This window comes from Armigeres subalbatus, chromosome 2 (assembly GCF_024139115.2).
Source record: "Armigeres subalbatus isolate Guangzhou_Male chromosome 2, GZ_Asu_2, whole genome shotgun sequence".
NCBI lineage: Eukaryota > Metazoa > Arthropoda > Insecta > Diptera > Culicidae > Armigeres > Armigeres subalbatus.
In genome coordinates, this window is record NC_085140.1 from 84,309,556 (window position 1) to 84,325,052 (window position 15,497).

At 38.5% G+C, this 15,497-nt stretch overlaps 1 protein-coding gene across 1 annotated transcript in view; it reads left to right on the top strand.

Moving 5' to 3' along the window:
- Positions 1-15,497, top strand: part of LOC134209656 (breast cancer anti-estrogen resistance protein 1) — a 461,209-nt gene that overhangs the window by 62,205 nt on the left and 383,507 nt on the right. The window lies entirely within an intron of this gene.

Genomic DNA, 15,497 nt, shown 5'->3' on the forward strand with positions numbered 1-15,497 from the left:
TTAAATTAAATGCAAATTAACTATCCTTGTTTTCATCAGTCAACATATGGATTTTTTTTACATCGAACCACTGCATGCCGTCGTCTACCAAGAAACATAATTTCATGCTGCCTCTCGGTTGATCCGGCGCAATCCCGCATTTGACAGGTCATCCGACACGACGACGCGACGTCGGTTCGAGAAAGCGTGGAGAATCGCGTTTCATTAATATGCGCTACAGGAGCCAATAATGAGAGCCCACGTTGGACACGTGCGGCTTCCAACAAACGCACACAGAATAGAAGCACAAATTGAAAAGCCCTGCGCTGGAATGTTCAAAGAAAAATTCTATCGAAGCCCACCTCCCGCCATGTCTTAGCATCACGAGTTGCCTCCAGATGATGACGGGGCGCGCTGAAACGTTGGTGCCTCTTTGAATTGTGTTTATGAATATGTTGATACTGTCGGTGTTGTTTTATACACAAATTGACTATTCATCGCGCGCACCCGTGTGGAAGAAATAATCAACTTTTCCACGAACTCCACAATCTGTTTGATTTGTGGATATCATTGTCTGCGCCTTCACGTCCGCTGTCTAACGCTTTGTAGAATGGCGTCCGTGCCTGATCTGTGACAGGTACCGGGAAAAGTGAAAATTTGAATTCAATAAATAATTCACTTCGTTGATGAATAGCTTTCAATCATGGAATACAGTGAATTGGATCTTATCTAGCATATCATCGCGTCATTAGACCACTATTTAACTGAAATCAGTTCTCGTAGAAAGAAGTAAATCCCCGCTTTGATGCGTTCAAAACAGGAATCGATTGAGCGGAGGTCACTTCGCGAAGGCGCCAATAAGACGCCAATCGGTCAACGTACAGCGCAGCAAAGGACAAATTGCAAATTGCCCTCATTAGATACCCATTCTTGGGCTTATGACAATCATCTTCGCTATTATTAGCGCCTAATGTTCCTCTCAAGTTGTGTTAATTTTTGCCATTACTCAAATCGATCGCCGGGCTATCGACGTCGACGGCTGATGTGTTTGCGACAGCTTGATGGCCAATATGACGACGCGTCACTCTATTTCGCGCCTCGTTGTTGCTCGAACCAAGTCTCGCCTATGATGCTGTAGTCAAAACACAAACACTGTGGACCTCACCATCCAGATCCAATCCATCGCCTATCGCCATTGCCTTCTGTGTTCAATTCCAGTGAACATGACGTGCCACTCGATCGCTGTGTAACTGACCGCTGCTGCTGGCTGACCGGCTATCCGTTTGTTTTCAAACAGAATGCGTTCTCCCCAGGCCGAGTACGGCTCTGTACAAAACATGCTTGCATTTGCATTTTGTCCATCCAAAGACCCAACTGCTCTCCTTATAAGGTACCGCGTGCCAGGGCCCCATTTGCTGTGAACGTTGCACTCGGCAATGTGTTGCAGATTGCACCCGACGTGACGCATCATCCATTTGAGAAGCATCATGGAGGTATTCAAATGATCAAGTGTCTGATCATTTATAGCTTGCTCTATAGGAACAAGTCGGCGCAAATTTCCCGTGCATGTCTCGCGCGTCTTAAATCATCGATCTGCTTCTTATTAATTCATCATTAGTTATACAGGGTGTAGCAGTGGCATGATATCTGGTAAGCCTTCAAGGTTGAATTTGATCCTGATTCCGAAGGTGGCGTCATCCGTAGCCGTCTTGCTTTTCACTTTCTTGTTTGAATAGAACTAAAACCTGTTTAGACTGTCTGAGAACCATCCAGCGGTGAGACATTCGTTGCCAGGTACCTATACTGCATTCTTACCATTTCATCAGACGAGATACGGTGAGACAAAGGCGGCAATAATGGCCATTCAGGCAAACAAGAATGTTTAAAAGTTTGCCACTTTGGACAAAGGAAGCCTCAAGGCCATTTGCAGATCCTGTTTAATTTATGAGATGACTCGATCCTACAGATTATATCCGTTATTTCCATGAGCAATGGCATAAATTCCCAACGTAAACGAGGCAATGGACAGTTTTAATTTTGGTTAATTATAATCTGGCATTCGAACACAATTTTTACATTTACAAATTCATTAGTACTTCTGAGGATATTCGATTTATAAGACTACAAGAGCTGTTCAGTTCTGGGGGGTAACTCACCCAAATCCCAAGCTGCTGGTCTAGCTTGGTACATGGGCGGAGATTTGATCCAAAGGCAGTATTAGGGAGAGACGTTCAATATGCGCCCCTAAGCAAATCTTCGAATTTGACGATGATAATGGTCGAAATTATGTACTTCCAATGTGTTAACCACTAATTTAACTTACCATCTATGATACGGAATAAAAATTTGGACGAAAACCAATTATATTCCGAAAAACGATTTTATTTTGAAGCGCTGCATTTTCGTGCAATTTCAAACCATGCGGGTTGAAACGCGCCACCCCGAGGCTAAAACGCGCCAGCCTAAAAATGTAAACAAACAGCAGTGAACTGACAGAAGAATCAAGTATCAATTTATGAAAAGTCCTATTCTCGTTTCCACTGCAATGAAATGTAAATTAATTTTTTTTGCTAAATTTTCGTGTAACTAGTTGATGTGTGCATACAAGATATGTTTATCCTTTAATTTATTTGGTGGGCGCATGTGACCTTGTGCATTACGGAGCCAAATCACGATTTTCTGTGCATGGTACATGTATCACACTTCCAAGAAGTGAGATCTTACGGTCTACATGAGTAATCAACGATCTAACGGACTGCTTCGAATGTGATATATGCCCTTTGTGATACGTGGAATAGAACGTGTTCACATCATAGGTTCTTGATAGTCCAAGAAATCTCTAGATTAAGGCTATAAAGACTATAGAAGCAACAAAAAATCGATCGGACGGTTTTAAACATGGCACATGCCCTTTATGACACATAGAATAGAATGTGTACCCAGCATAGGTTCTTGATCATCCAAGAAATCCCTGGAATAGGCCTTTCGGTCTACAGGCGGAACCAAAGATTACTTGGATGCGAAGTGGTATTTCCTGTTGCCATGGGTTGTAGGTAGTCTGTTGATTAACCTTTGTATTGGAGGCAGATATTGAAGAATAAACAAGTTGTGTGACCCCTTCTTGGTATATGTTTGTATTCCAAGTAGTTCTTGATGTTGTCACTGAAGCCAGGTAGTCTACGACCACTATAGATTCAAGGCCTGGGGATCAACCTACATAATGGAGGCAGTTATTGAAAAATAACCAAGTTGTGTGACACCTCCATGGTATATGTTAGTATTCCAAGGAGCTCTTGTTGTTGTCGTGGGCTCCAGGTAGTCTACGAGCTCCATAGAGTCAAGGTATGTTGATCAACCTCCGTAATGGAGGCAGCTATTGGAGAATAAACAAGTTGTGTGACCCCTTCTAGGTATATGTTTGTATTCCAAGTAGTTCTTGTTGTTGTCATTAGTGCCAGGTAGTCGACGAACTCCATAGAGTCAAGTCCAGTGGATCAATCTCCGTAATGGAGGCAGTTATTGAAAAATAAACAAGTTGTGTGACCCCTAGTTAGAATATGTTTGTATTCCAAGTAGTTCTTGTTGTTGTCGTGGGCTCCAGGTAGTCTACGAACTCCATAGTTTCAAGATCCGTGGATCAACCTCCGTAATGGAGGCAGCTATTGGAAAATAAACAAGTTGTGTGACTCCTTGTTAGTATATGTTTGTATTCCGAGTTGTTGTCGTGTGCTCCAGGTAGTGTACGAACTCCATAGAGCCAAGGTTTGAAGATCAACCTCCGAAATGGAGGCAGCTATTGGAGAATAAACAAGTTGTGAGACCCCTTCTTGGTTTATAATTGTATTCCAAGTAGTTTTTGTTGTTGTCGTGGGCTCCAGGTAGTCTACGAACTCCATAGAGTCAAGCCCTGTAGATCAACCTCCGTAATGGAGGCAGCTATTGGAGAATAAACAAGTTGTGTGACCCCTTTTTGGTATATGTTTGTACTCCAACTAGTTTTTGTTGTTGTCATTGGTGCCAGGTAGTCTACGAACTCCATAGAGTCAAGCCCTGTGGATCAACCTCCGTAATGGAGGCAGTTATTGAAAAATAAACAAGTTGTGCGACACCTTATTGGTATATGTTTGTATTCCAAGTAGTTCTTGATGTTGTCGTGGGCTTCAGGTAGTCTACGAACTCCATAGAATCAAGGTCCATGGGTCAACCTCCGTAATGGAGGCAGCTATTGAAGAATAAACAAGTTGTGTGACCCCTTTTTGGTATATGTTTGTACTCCAAGTAGTTTTTGTTTTACTCATTGGCGCCAGGTAGTTTACGAACTCCATTGAGTCAAGGCCTGTGGATCAACCTCCGTAACGGAGGCAGTTATTTATTGTTATTTATTGAAAAATAAACAAGTTGTGTAACCCCTTCTTGGTAAATGTTAGTATTCCAAGTAGTTCTTGTTGTTGTCGTGGGCTCCAGGTAGTCTTTAAACTCCATAGAGTCAAGGTCTGTGGATCACCTTCCGAAACGGAGGCAGTTATTGAACAAGTTATTGAACAAGTCGGAAGATCTCTGGTTACGCGTGTAGATCTTAAAGTCTATTCCAGAGTTTTTTGGGAGACTATGAACCTATGCAATGGACGCATTCCATTCTATGTACCACAAAGTGGTTGTACCACTTTTGAAACAAGTCGAAAGATCTCTGGTTACGCGTGTAGATCTCAAGGCCTATTCCAAAGTTTTCTTGGGTGACTATGAACCTATGCAATGGACGCATTCTATTCTATGTACCTCAAAGGGGTTGTACCAATTTTGAAACAAGTCGAAAGAGCTCTGGTTACGCGTGTAGATCTTAGGGTCTATTCCAGAGTTTTCTTGGATCACCGTGAACCTATGAAATGGACGCATTCATTCTATGTACCACAAAGGAGTTGTACCACTTTTGAAACAAGCCGAAAGTGCTCTGGTTACGCGTGTAGATCCTAAGGCCTATTCCAGGGTTTTCTCGGATGACCATGAACCTATGCAATGGACGCATTCTATTATTTGTACCACAAAAGGGTGGTACCACTTTTGAAACAAGTCAAAAGGTCTCTGGTTACGCGTGTAGATCTTAAGGTGTATTCCAAAGTTTTCTTGGATGACTATGAACCTATGCAATGGACGCATTCCATTCTATGTGCCACAAAGGGGTTGTACCAATTTTGAAACAAGCCGAAAGAGCTCTGGTTACGCGTGTAGATCTTAGGGTCTATTCCAGAGTTATCCTGGATCAACGTGAACCTATGCAATGGACGCAATCTATTATTTGTACCACAAAGGGGTTGTACCACTTTTAAAACAAGTCGAAAGGTCTCTGGTTACGCATGTAGATCTTAAGGCGTATTCCAGAGTTTTCTTGAATCACCGTGAACCTATGCAATGGACGCATTCTATTCTATGTACCACAAAAGGGTTGTACCACTTTTGAAACAAGCTGAAAGATCTCTGGTTACGCATTCAGATCGTAAGGCCTATTCCGGAGTTTTATTGGATGACTATGAACCTATGCAATGGACGCATTCCATTCGATGTACCACAAAGGGGTTGTACCAATTTTGAAGCAAGCCGAAAGAGTTCTGGTTACGCGAGTAGATCTTAGGGTCTATTCCAGAGTTTTCCTGGATCACCGTGAACCTATGCAATGGACGCATTCATTCTATGTACCACAAAGGAGTTGTACCACTTTTGAAACAAGCCGAAAGAGCTCTGGTTACGCGTGTAGATCTTAAGGCCTATTCCAGGGTTTTCTTGGATGACCATGAACCTATGCAATGGACGCATTCTATTCTATGTGCCACAAAGGGGTTGTACCACTTTTGAAACAAGTCGAAAGGTCTCTGGTTACGCGTGTAGATCTTAAGGCATATTCCAGAGTTTTCTTGGATCACCGTGAACCTATGCAATGGACGCATTCTATCCTATGGACCACAAAGGGGTTGTACCACTTTTAGAACAAGCTGAAAGAGCTCTGGTTACGCATGTAGATCTTAAGGCGTATTCCATAGTTTTCTTGGATCACCGTGAACCTATGCAACGGACGCATTCTATTATATGTACCACAAAGGAGTTGTACCATTTTTGAAACAAGCCGAAAGAGATCTGGTTACGCGTGTAGCTCTTAAGGCCTATTCCAGGATTTTCTTGGATGACCATGAACCTATGCAATGGACGCATTCCATTCTATGTACCACAAAGGGGTTGTACCACTTTTAAAACAAGACGAAAGATCTCTGGTTACGCGTGTAGATCTTAAGGCCTTTTTCAGAGTTTTCTTGGATCACCGTGAACCTATGCAATTAACGCATTCTATTGTATGTACCACAAAGAAGGTGGAACCACGATTTAAACAAGCCGAAAGAGCTCTGGTTTCGCGTGTAGATCTTAATGCCTGGTCCAGAGATTTCTTAGATAACAATGAACATATGCAATGGTTGCATTCTATCCAATGTATCACAAAACAAAGGTCCAAGATTATGCATATGTACAACATGTGATAGATTTAGTTCGGAAAAGGTATTGGAGGGTAACCGCCCCTTCGGTGGGGTTTGATCCCACGACCCCAGGGGTCGTGGGATCAAACCCCACCGAAGGGGCGGTTACCCTCCAATACCTTTTCCGAACTAAATCTATCACATGTTGTACATATGCATAATCAAGTTTCAGACATAGTAATTAATTTCCACTCCGGGTGGCTTAATACCCGGCATATAGGCAATTAACTTTGAATGTACTGAAAGGTCCAAGCTCCAGGAGGTTCTCGAAAAGCCTTTAAAGCCTTGAAAATGATAATAAACGTCTTACTGTGCGTCATCAAGGATCTTTACCACTTATGACTTCTTGATTTCTTGGCGTACCAAGAACATCTTAAGGCGTCAGCCCTCAAACAATGGGACGACCATGATAATGAAAACAATTTGGACGACCCTAATACTGAAATAGGTAAAAGACACATCTTAAGACTAAAAGTGTGTTAAATATCAAACTTTGCTTACCTTAAAGATTGCAAACTTTTTTTACGCTCAAAATTCCAAATAGCGCTCCCTCTTTTTACGCTCAACATCACAAATAACGCTCCCTCTTTTTACGCTCTAAATTCGAAATAACGCTCTCTCTTTTTACGCTCTGATTCAATTTACGCTCCCCCGTTTTAAGCGCAAAAAGAGGTTTTGCAGTACTAGATTTAAAATAGTCCGATAAATCTTGAAGTGACGGGTGTAGATCTTAGGGCCCAACTCCTCGTTTTACTTGAATGACCCAAAAGCTATTACGATGGCTCATGCTATTCTAACCATCCAAAAGGACATGTACCACATTTGAAACAGTCCGATTGATCTTTAGTTACGCTTGTAGATCTGAGGACCTAACTCCATGGATTTCTTGGATGACCGAAAACCTCTGCCGTTGACTTAGAATATTCTACATCTACACATCCAAAAGGATTTATTGGATGCCCAAAAATCTATGCTGAAAAACTCGCATCTATTCTTGCTTTTTTTTCTCTATTCTACAATTTCACTCCTTGTACCTTGCACCTCTCACGTCTCGTTTCTCACTTCTCACATCCCATTTATCAATTGTCATATTCATCTTCATGCTTTTTTGCTCATTTCTCACACAAAGTATCTCGCTTACTACTTCTCCCCTTCTACTACTTGCTTCTCGTTTTTCACTGATCACATCTTATTTCGCACTTTTTACTGCTTGCCTTTCGCTTCTCACTTCTCAATTCTCATTATTTTTTCTTGCTTCTCCCACCTCACTCCTCAGTTCTCATATCCCAAATCCAGCTTACAATTCACGATTGATTATAAAACTGTTTAGGGCTTTTTAGTCGAATTCTGAATTCCTACTTCTCACTTGTTGTTTCTCACTTCTCACTTCTCATCACTCATAACTTCTCACTCATCACTTTTCACTTTTATTTTATCACTTTTCAATTTTTACTTTTTTACTTTTTAATTGATAATATTTTAAAAATAAATTATTATCGGCACACGCCCTTCTCAAACTATGACATCCATAGTCAAGCACATTAGATGGGCGCGTTTTATCCAGCATGCAGAGTTTTTAACAAAATGTGTGTTTTTCTATGAAAAATGTAGTAAAGTTAACTTTTTACTAACTTGGCACAATCTTTACTAATTTGTTTTTCCAGACATGTGCAAAGATTATTGAAAAAATGTTTTTATCTAGTGGAAAATCCTTAAGGGAACGGAAGCTTAAATTTTATCAAAAAGCGGAAAAAAACAAATTTATTTTTAAAAATTTTAATATAAATGTTTTGACTATTATTTTTAATTTGTTGATCTAAAAACATGTTTAGGCGCCAGCTGTTATTGGTTTTGTAACTTAATTTAGCCTATTAACCCAGAAAATGCAATGGCTCGTATTAGCTGACTGGCGCATTTTAAACCTAGTTCCCCTATTAGGCAACAGAGGGGAAAAACCCGCTGGCAGGTACGATAGTAAAGGTTTTTGTAGATATAAAAAGGATAGAATGAAATAAATTTTAATTTCAAACGAATGAAAGTTTTTACAATTCAATGAAAATGAAAATCCAGATGAAAGATTTCTACGCAATGATTGATTTAACGGTAGTCATGCTAGTTTTTTTTTCAACTTAAAATCCATTTATTTTCATTTCTCTGTTTTACAGTTTTGTACATAGCAAATGGTTGACCTTTACCTTTAGGCCCTTCAACATTTTTTTACCGATTTTATTTGCCATTTATCTAATGCCTAATCCCTTAGACTAGGTGTTCCGTGTTTTATTAACACTATCATCTTTATTTGCTATGTTACATTTTTGGTTATAATTAATACATTTCAATTGCCTCTGGCAGTTTGGATTTTTCCTCTGGTTGAATTGAACCATGTAGGAATTACAATGTTTTCAACTTTAACTAAACTTAACCTGATTTATACTAAGGGTACAAGGAGTTAATCGTTGCAATAGAAGATTGCAAAGATTTTTGTCTAAAATTTGAAATTATTTTGTTGGTCATTTTCTGTAATGTCTCAATACTAGAAATTCTATGAAGTTCATTGGTACTATACCACGGAGGCTTCAGATTTCAGAATCATTTTCAAAATTGTATTTTGAATCCTCTGAAGTGCCTTCTTCCTGGTATTGCAGCGACTAGTCCATATTGGCACAGCATACAGCATGGCTGGTCTAAACATTTGTTTGTAAATGAAAAGTTTGTTCTTAAGACACAGTTTTGATTTTCTGTTTATAAGTGGATATAGACACTTAATATATTTGTTACATTTGGCTTAAAGGCCTTCAATGTGATTTTTAAAAGTTAATTTTTGATCTAGCAGAAGTCCTAGATATTTAGCTTCGCTAGACCAATTAATTGGAATCCCATTCATAGTGACAATATGTCTGCTAAAAGGTTTCAAATAAGAAGCTCTCGGCTTATGTGGGAAAATTATAAGCTGAGTTTTGGAAGCATTCGGAGAAATTTTCCATTTTCACAAGTAAGTGGAGAAAATATCCAAACTTTTTTTGCAATCTACTACAAATGACACGAAGGCTTCGCCCTTTGGCTGAGAGGCCCGTCTCATCTGCAAACAAAGATTTTTGACATCCTGGTGGTAAATCAGGTAAGTCAGAAGTAAAAGTGTTATACAATATGGGCCCTAGTATGCTGCCTTGGGGAACACCAGCTCTTACAGGTAATCTATCAGATTTTGAATTCTGATAGTAGCGATCTGATAAATAATTTTGGATCAGTTTAATAATGTGCAGAGGAAAATTAAAATTCATCAATTTTACAATCAAACCTTTATGCCAAACACTGTCAAATGCTTTCTCTATATCAAGAAGAGCAACTCCAGTCGAATATCCTTCAGATTTGTTGAGCCGAATTAAATTCGTAACTCTTAATAACTGATGGGTGGTTGAATGCCCATGGCGAAAACCAAATTGCTCAGCAATCACAGAATTGTCATTAATATGAACCATCATTCTATTTAAAATAATCTTTTCAAACAGTTTGCTTATTGAAGAAAGCAAACTGATTGGGCGATAACTATAAGCCTCAGCTGGATTTTTGTCCAGCTTCAAAATTGGAACAACTTTGGCGTTTTTCCATTTATCTGGAAAGTATGCCAATTGAAAACATTTGTTAAATAAATTAACTAAAAAGGATAAAGAGCTCTCAGGAAGTTTTTTGATAAGTATGTAGAAAATACCATCATCACCCGGTGCTTTCATATTTTTAAATTTTCTAGTAATAGATCTCACTTCATCCAATTTAGTTCCCAACGAAGAGTCAAAACTATTCTCTTGATTGAGAATGTCTTTGAAGCTCCGTGTAACCTGATCCTCTATTGGACTAGTGAGACCTAGACTAAAATTATTGGCACTCTCGAACTGCTGAGCAAGTTTTTGAGCCTTTTCGCCATTTGTTAGAGGCGAAACCTCTTAAAGCGCAGGAATTGGCTTTTGAGTTTTTTTTAAAGAAATTTCGTTAATTTCCAAAAGGGTTTCGAACTGGGATCCAACTTCGAGACATTATTCTCAAGTTGATATTTCTCAGAATAGCGAAAAGTTTTTTAATTTCATTTTGCAAATCTCGTCAAATAACTTTCAACGCGGGATCGCGAGTTCTTTGGTATTGCCTTCGCCTCATATTTTTTAGGCGGATTAGAAGCTGAATATCGGCGTCAATAATAATGGAGTTGAATTTAATTTCACATTTAGGAATTGCAATGCCTCTGGCTTCGACAATTATATTTGTCAAAGATACGAGAGCATTATCAATATCACTTTTGGTATCGAGGGGAATATCAACATCAACCTATCGATATACGTTTTATATAAATCCCAATCAGCTCTATGATAATTAAAAGTAGTGCTGATTGGACTGCTAATGGCTTCTTGTGAGATTTCAAACGTCACAGGAAGGTGATCAGAGTCAAAGTCAGCATGAGTTACCAATTGGCCACACAGCTGACTTGAATCCGTTAAAACTAAAACAATTGTAGAAGGATTACGAGTGGATGAAAAACAAGTTGGGCCATTGGGATATTGAATAGTATAATATCCCGCAGAACAATCTTTAAATAAAATTCTACCGTTAGAATTGCTTTAAGCACTATTCCATGAACGTTGTTTGACATTAAAGTAACCAATTATGAAAAATTTGGATTTGTTGCGAGTTAGAATTTGAAGATCAGCTCTCAACAAATTCCTTTGCTGCCCATTGCACTGGAAAGGAAAGCAGGCAGCAATAAAAGAGAATTGTCCAAAATTTGTTTCAACTGAAACTCCCAATGTTACGAAAACTTTGGTTTCAAACGGAAAATATAATTTATGTTTCATACGTCTATTAATGACAATGGCGACCCCACAACAGGCGCTGTCTAGACGATGATTTCGGTAAATAAAATAATTTGGATCTCTTTTGATGAAGAGTCCTCGTTTTAAATATGCTTCAGTTATAATGGCAATGTGCACATTATGAACTGATAGGAAGTTGAATAATTCATCTTCCTTATCCTTCAAAGAACGGGAATTCCAATTTAAAATTTTCAAAGAATTATTTGGATCCATTAAAACGAAGTTAGATAACAATTTTTTGAATAAATTTGATGCCAACCTGAACAGCTTCAGTTTTGGTATTTGCTTTGAACATTGCATCAATTATGTGATGCAATTGCTCATTTAGAAAATAAAATTCGGAAACAGACATGCCACCTGAGTCGTCAGAACGAACTTTATTTTCCGTTGAAGAATGGGTATGAAAATCATTCATCGTCGGTAAATTTTCAGAAATGAAATTTCGCCTGCCTGCAGCGATGCTTGCATAGGTAGGCGTGTTTGAAAAATTAGAATTCGACGAACTGCTCGTTACTCGGTGAGAGGTAGGAGCAAAATTTGTTCGTTGATTGTGGTGGGTATGAATTGCTCGACCGGCAAATGATTGCAGATTTTGAGCGTTTGAAATATGTTTACCCGTCGAATCTGGGATCCTATTGGAATTTCCCGTCATCAATTTTGCACGGGAATTTAAAACTTGAAATTGGATTTATGATTGTCCCCACAATTGGCACTTTTAAATTTATTGGAATCTTCTCTCACAGGACAGGCGCCATTGGCGTGAGATGTTCCACTACATATCATGCATTTAGCATCCATGTGACCCCACTTTTGGCACTTATGGCACTGAGTGGGGTTTTGGAAATTCCCCCAGGCCTACGGAAATGTTCCCATGTAACACGGACATGGGACATAATACAGGCCTTTTCCAAACTTTTCATATTATTTAGTTCACTTTTGTTAAAATGAACTAAATGAAATTCTTGAGAAATACCTCTCTGGGAAGTACCAGAGCAAGATTCCTTTTTCATCTTAATTACTTGGACTGTCGAAAATCTAAGTAATTGAGAAATTTCAATTTTAATCTCATCCAGTGATGTATCATCAGAAGAATTTATGCCGTTTCTCAGTTAAATACTGAATTTTGTTTGACTATTATCGGCTCTTTCAGTCTTATAAGACTGAAAGAGCCGATAATAGTCAAACAAAATTGAGCACAACAGTCGAAAGCATCCTTTCAAAGTTAAATACTGAAGATGTTTGCGATCGGCAAACGATCCCGGTAAAACGCGGCAGTCACCCTTCCTGGCAATCTGAAATGAAACCTTGATCCCCTGAGGGTTACTCTAAATCTCATTCCGAAGGCCAGAAAACTCGGCAACAGATGAATCAAATCGAATTGATTGCTCAGTTCGATGGGAGAAGAATGATATATTGTTAGAGTTAGAAGGAATATCTAAAGTCTCCAACTTCCTTCTACTTTTTCCGTGGTTTAACAGGACGGTCTTGAAACCTTGTTTCTTAGAACGAAGGGATGAGCTCAGAGACTCACCCTTCCTTTTGTTTTTATTAATAATTATTGCTAGAGGCATGAATAAGAGAAACGCGGATAGAAAATATGAATCTGCCAACACTGCATTCAATCTTCTTCATCAAAGAACAACAGATGAAAAGGAAAAAATGGTTTATGTAGATAAAATCTCACAATCCGCTATTTTATGAGTCCACATCACATAATAATAGAATCCAATAAACAATGGGATTTCAATTCATAATCTATAAATGACTTGCATATATTATTGCAAACTAATGTAAAATACATTCAATTTTGTTTATTTAAAAATGGCATAAAGTCGAATTTGGCCATTTTCAGTATTTGAGCCAACATTTTGGCTGCTTGACAGGTCTCCTGCTCGATTGGCTGCTGTTTTTTGACAGTTCGAATGGCGGCACATACCTATCCGCGTTTCTCTTATTCAGGCCTCTACTTATTGCTGAGCGTGGAGACGCCATAGAAGTATTTTGCCATTCTAGCCGGAATAAACTATTTTATTTGTTGAAACCACTTAATTTTTTTTGGTTATTGTGATATAAAAACAGTTTTAAAGATAACTTGACCTTCATATACACCGAGCTCGCTTTTTACACGGTTGATTTTCATCCATTTTTCAATCACCTCAAATTCCACGACTTTTTCAATTTCTTCTAATTTTTCCTTGATTTTTTTGTAGATTTTTTCGAGCGATAAGCGTAAAGCTTTATTAGTGCCAACACTGCCAAGTGTCAAAAACTACCAAAAACAAATTGCGACCAGTGCACCATATAATACATATTACGACTGTATGTAGAATCCGATCATAATGCTAGTTGATAAGGGTGCAGATTTCCCAAGTTTGTGGGTGAATGAGTAAGTGAGTAATTGAGTGACTAAGTGAGTGAGTAAGTGAGTAAGTGAGTAAACGAACATTTGGATGGAAGATTATCGTTCATTAGAGTATGAATAAATGAGTAAACTAACGCGATAAACCAATAAATGAAGATATGTAATCGTATGAGAGAATGAGTGACTGCTTTAGTGAGTAAGTGAGTAAATGAATGAGTGAGTAAGTGAGCGAGTGAGTAAATGAGAGAGTGAGTAAGTGAATGAATGGGCAAGTAATTACGAGTAAGTGAGTGAATGAGTAAATGAGTGAGTCAGTAAGTGAGCGAGTAAGTTAATGAGTGAGTGAGTAACCCTAGCAGCACACATGTTTCACTTAGGATACTGCAACTGATATGTCACCAAATTTCAAAGTCAGTGAATGAAGAGTTAATCAGATAATAAGGAAAGCTTGAGAGTAAGAAAAATTTAATGAATAATAATAATGAGGGATTGAGTGAGTTAGTGAAAGGACTAGTTAATCAATTAGTGAGGAAGTAAGCGTGTGAAGCCGTGAGTGACTGATTAGGTGAGTGAGCAAATGAATAAGTGAGTAAGTGAGTGCATGAGTGGGAAGTGAGTAAGCGTGCGTTCAAATTATGCGTTCAAATTATATTTATTGAACGGCTAATTAGTCTTGCAATTATTACAATGCGTTTTTTTATTTACCCGTTTCAACACGGGGATTGTGGCTTTTTCAAGGGACAAACAACAAAAATATATCCATCCATTTCTTGTTCCTAAATCCGATAGCGATTTCGATCATCGATCGATCCACTTCAGAGTTGGATTTTCTTGTTCCAACCATTGGTCATTAGTATATGATTTGTCATGATTTTCAAATCTCTTTTCTCTGCTATTTATTTTCAAGTACGCCAGTTCCTTCCACTAAGAGCAAGAAACAGCCGTTAGGACACTATGAGCTGTAAGTAAATAACTTTCAGCAATTTTAATGATCTTGCAGCCTGGATGTTCCAACAGATTTCATACGAGGATCCAGAATTGTCCACGACTCTACCAAGTTCTTACCATATTATGCAAATTAGTGTAAAAGGTCACAAAATTTAAAAACTTTCCAGGGACATACCGCCTAATATATTGCTTGTTATATGAAACATCTTCAATCCACTAAACTTTTTATTCTTATTGTTCTACAAAATGAGCCAACATAGTGAAGAAAATCTCGTTAATAAAAATTTATAAAACTTTAAGGTGAGATTCAAAATGTTATTGGATTGTGAAATATTGCACATTTTTCCTTAATACGAGAGGGGCGCCCAAAGGAGATTTCGCCAAGGGCGCCGGGAGTCCACGCTACGGCTCTGACTACTATATTACCACCATAATCATCATCCGTGGTAATAATGTGAATTAAGGTTATACAGAATGAACACCGAAATAATTAATTTGATGCTATGAAAACAGCAAGCCGCAAAAATAAAAATGTTAGTTAAAATCGTAAAGTTTCGAAGAGCGTAGCTGTCAAAATATCATTGCAAATAAAAAAGTGTATACAGATAGCAGGTCCCACACTATTCAGCTCTTTTTTTTTACATATTTTTACACTACGGAAAAGCCATTTTTTAAAAATCAACTTAATTCCGACTAGATTGGCGACTATGTGAGACGTAACCTTCTAAGAGGTTTTTTTTTGCAGAAAGGTGTCCTTGCAGGATTACCATCGCTTGGCACGAAGGCACGGGTCCAAGCAAAGATCGTAATGGTATCAGTAGGTACAAATAG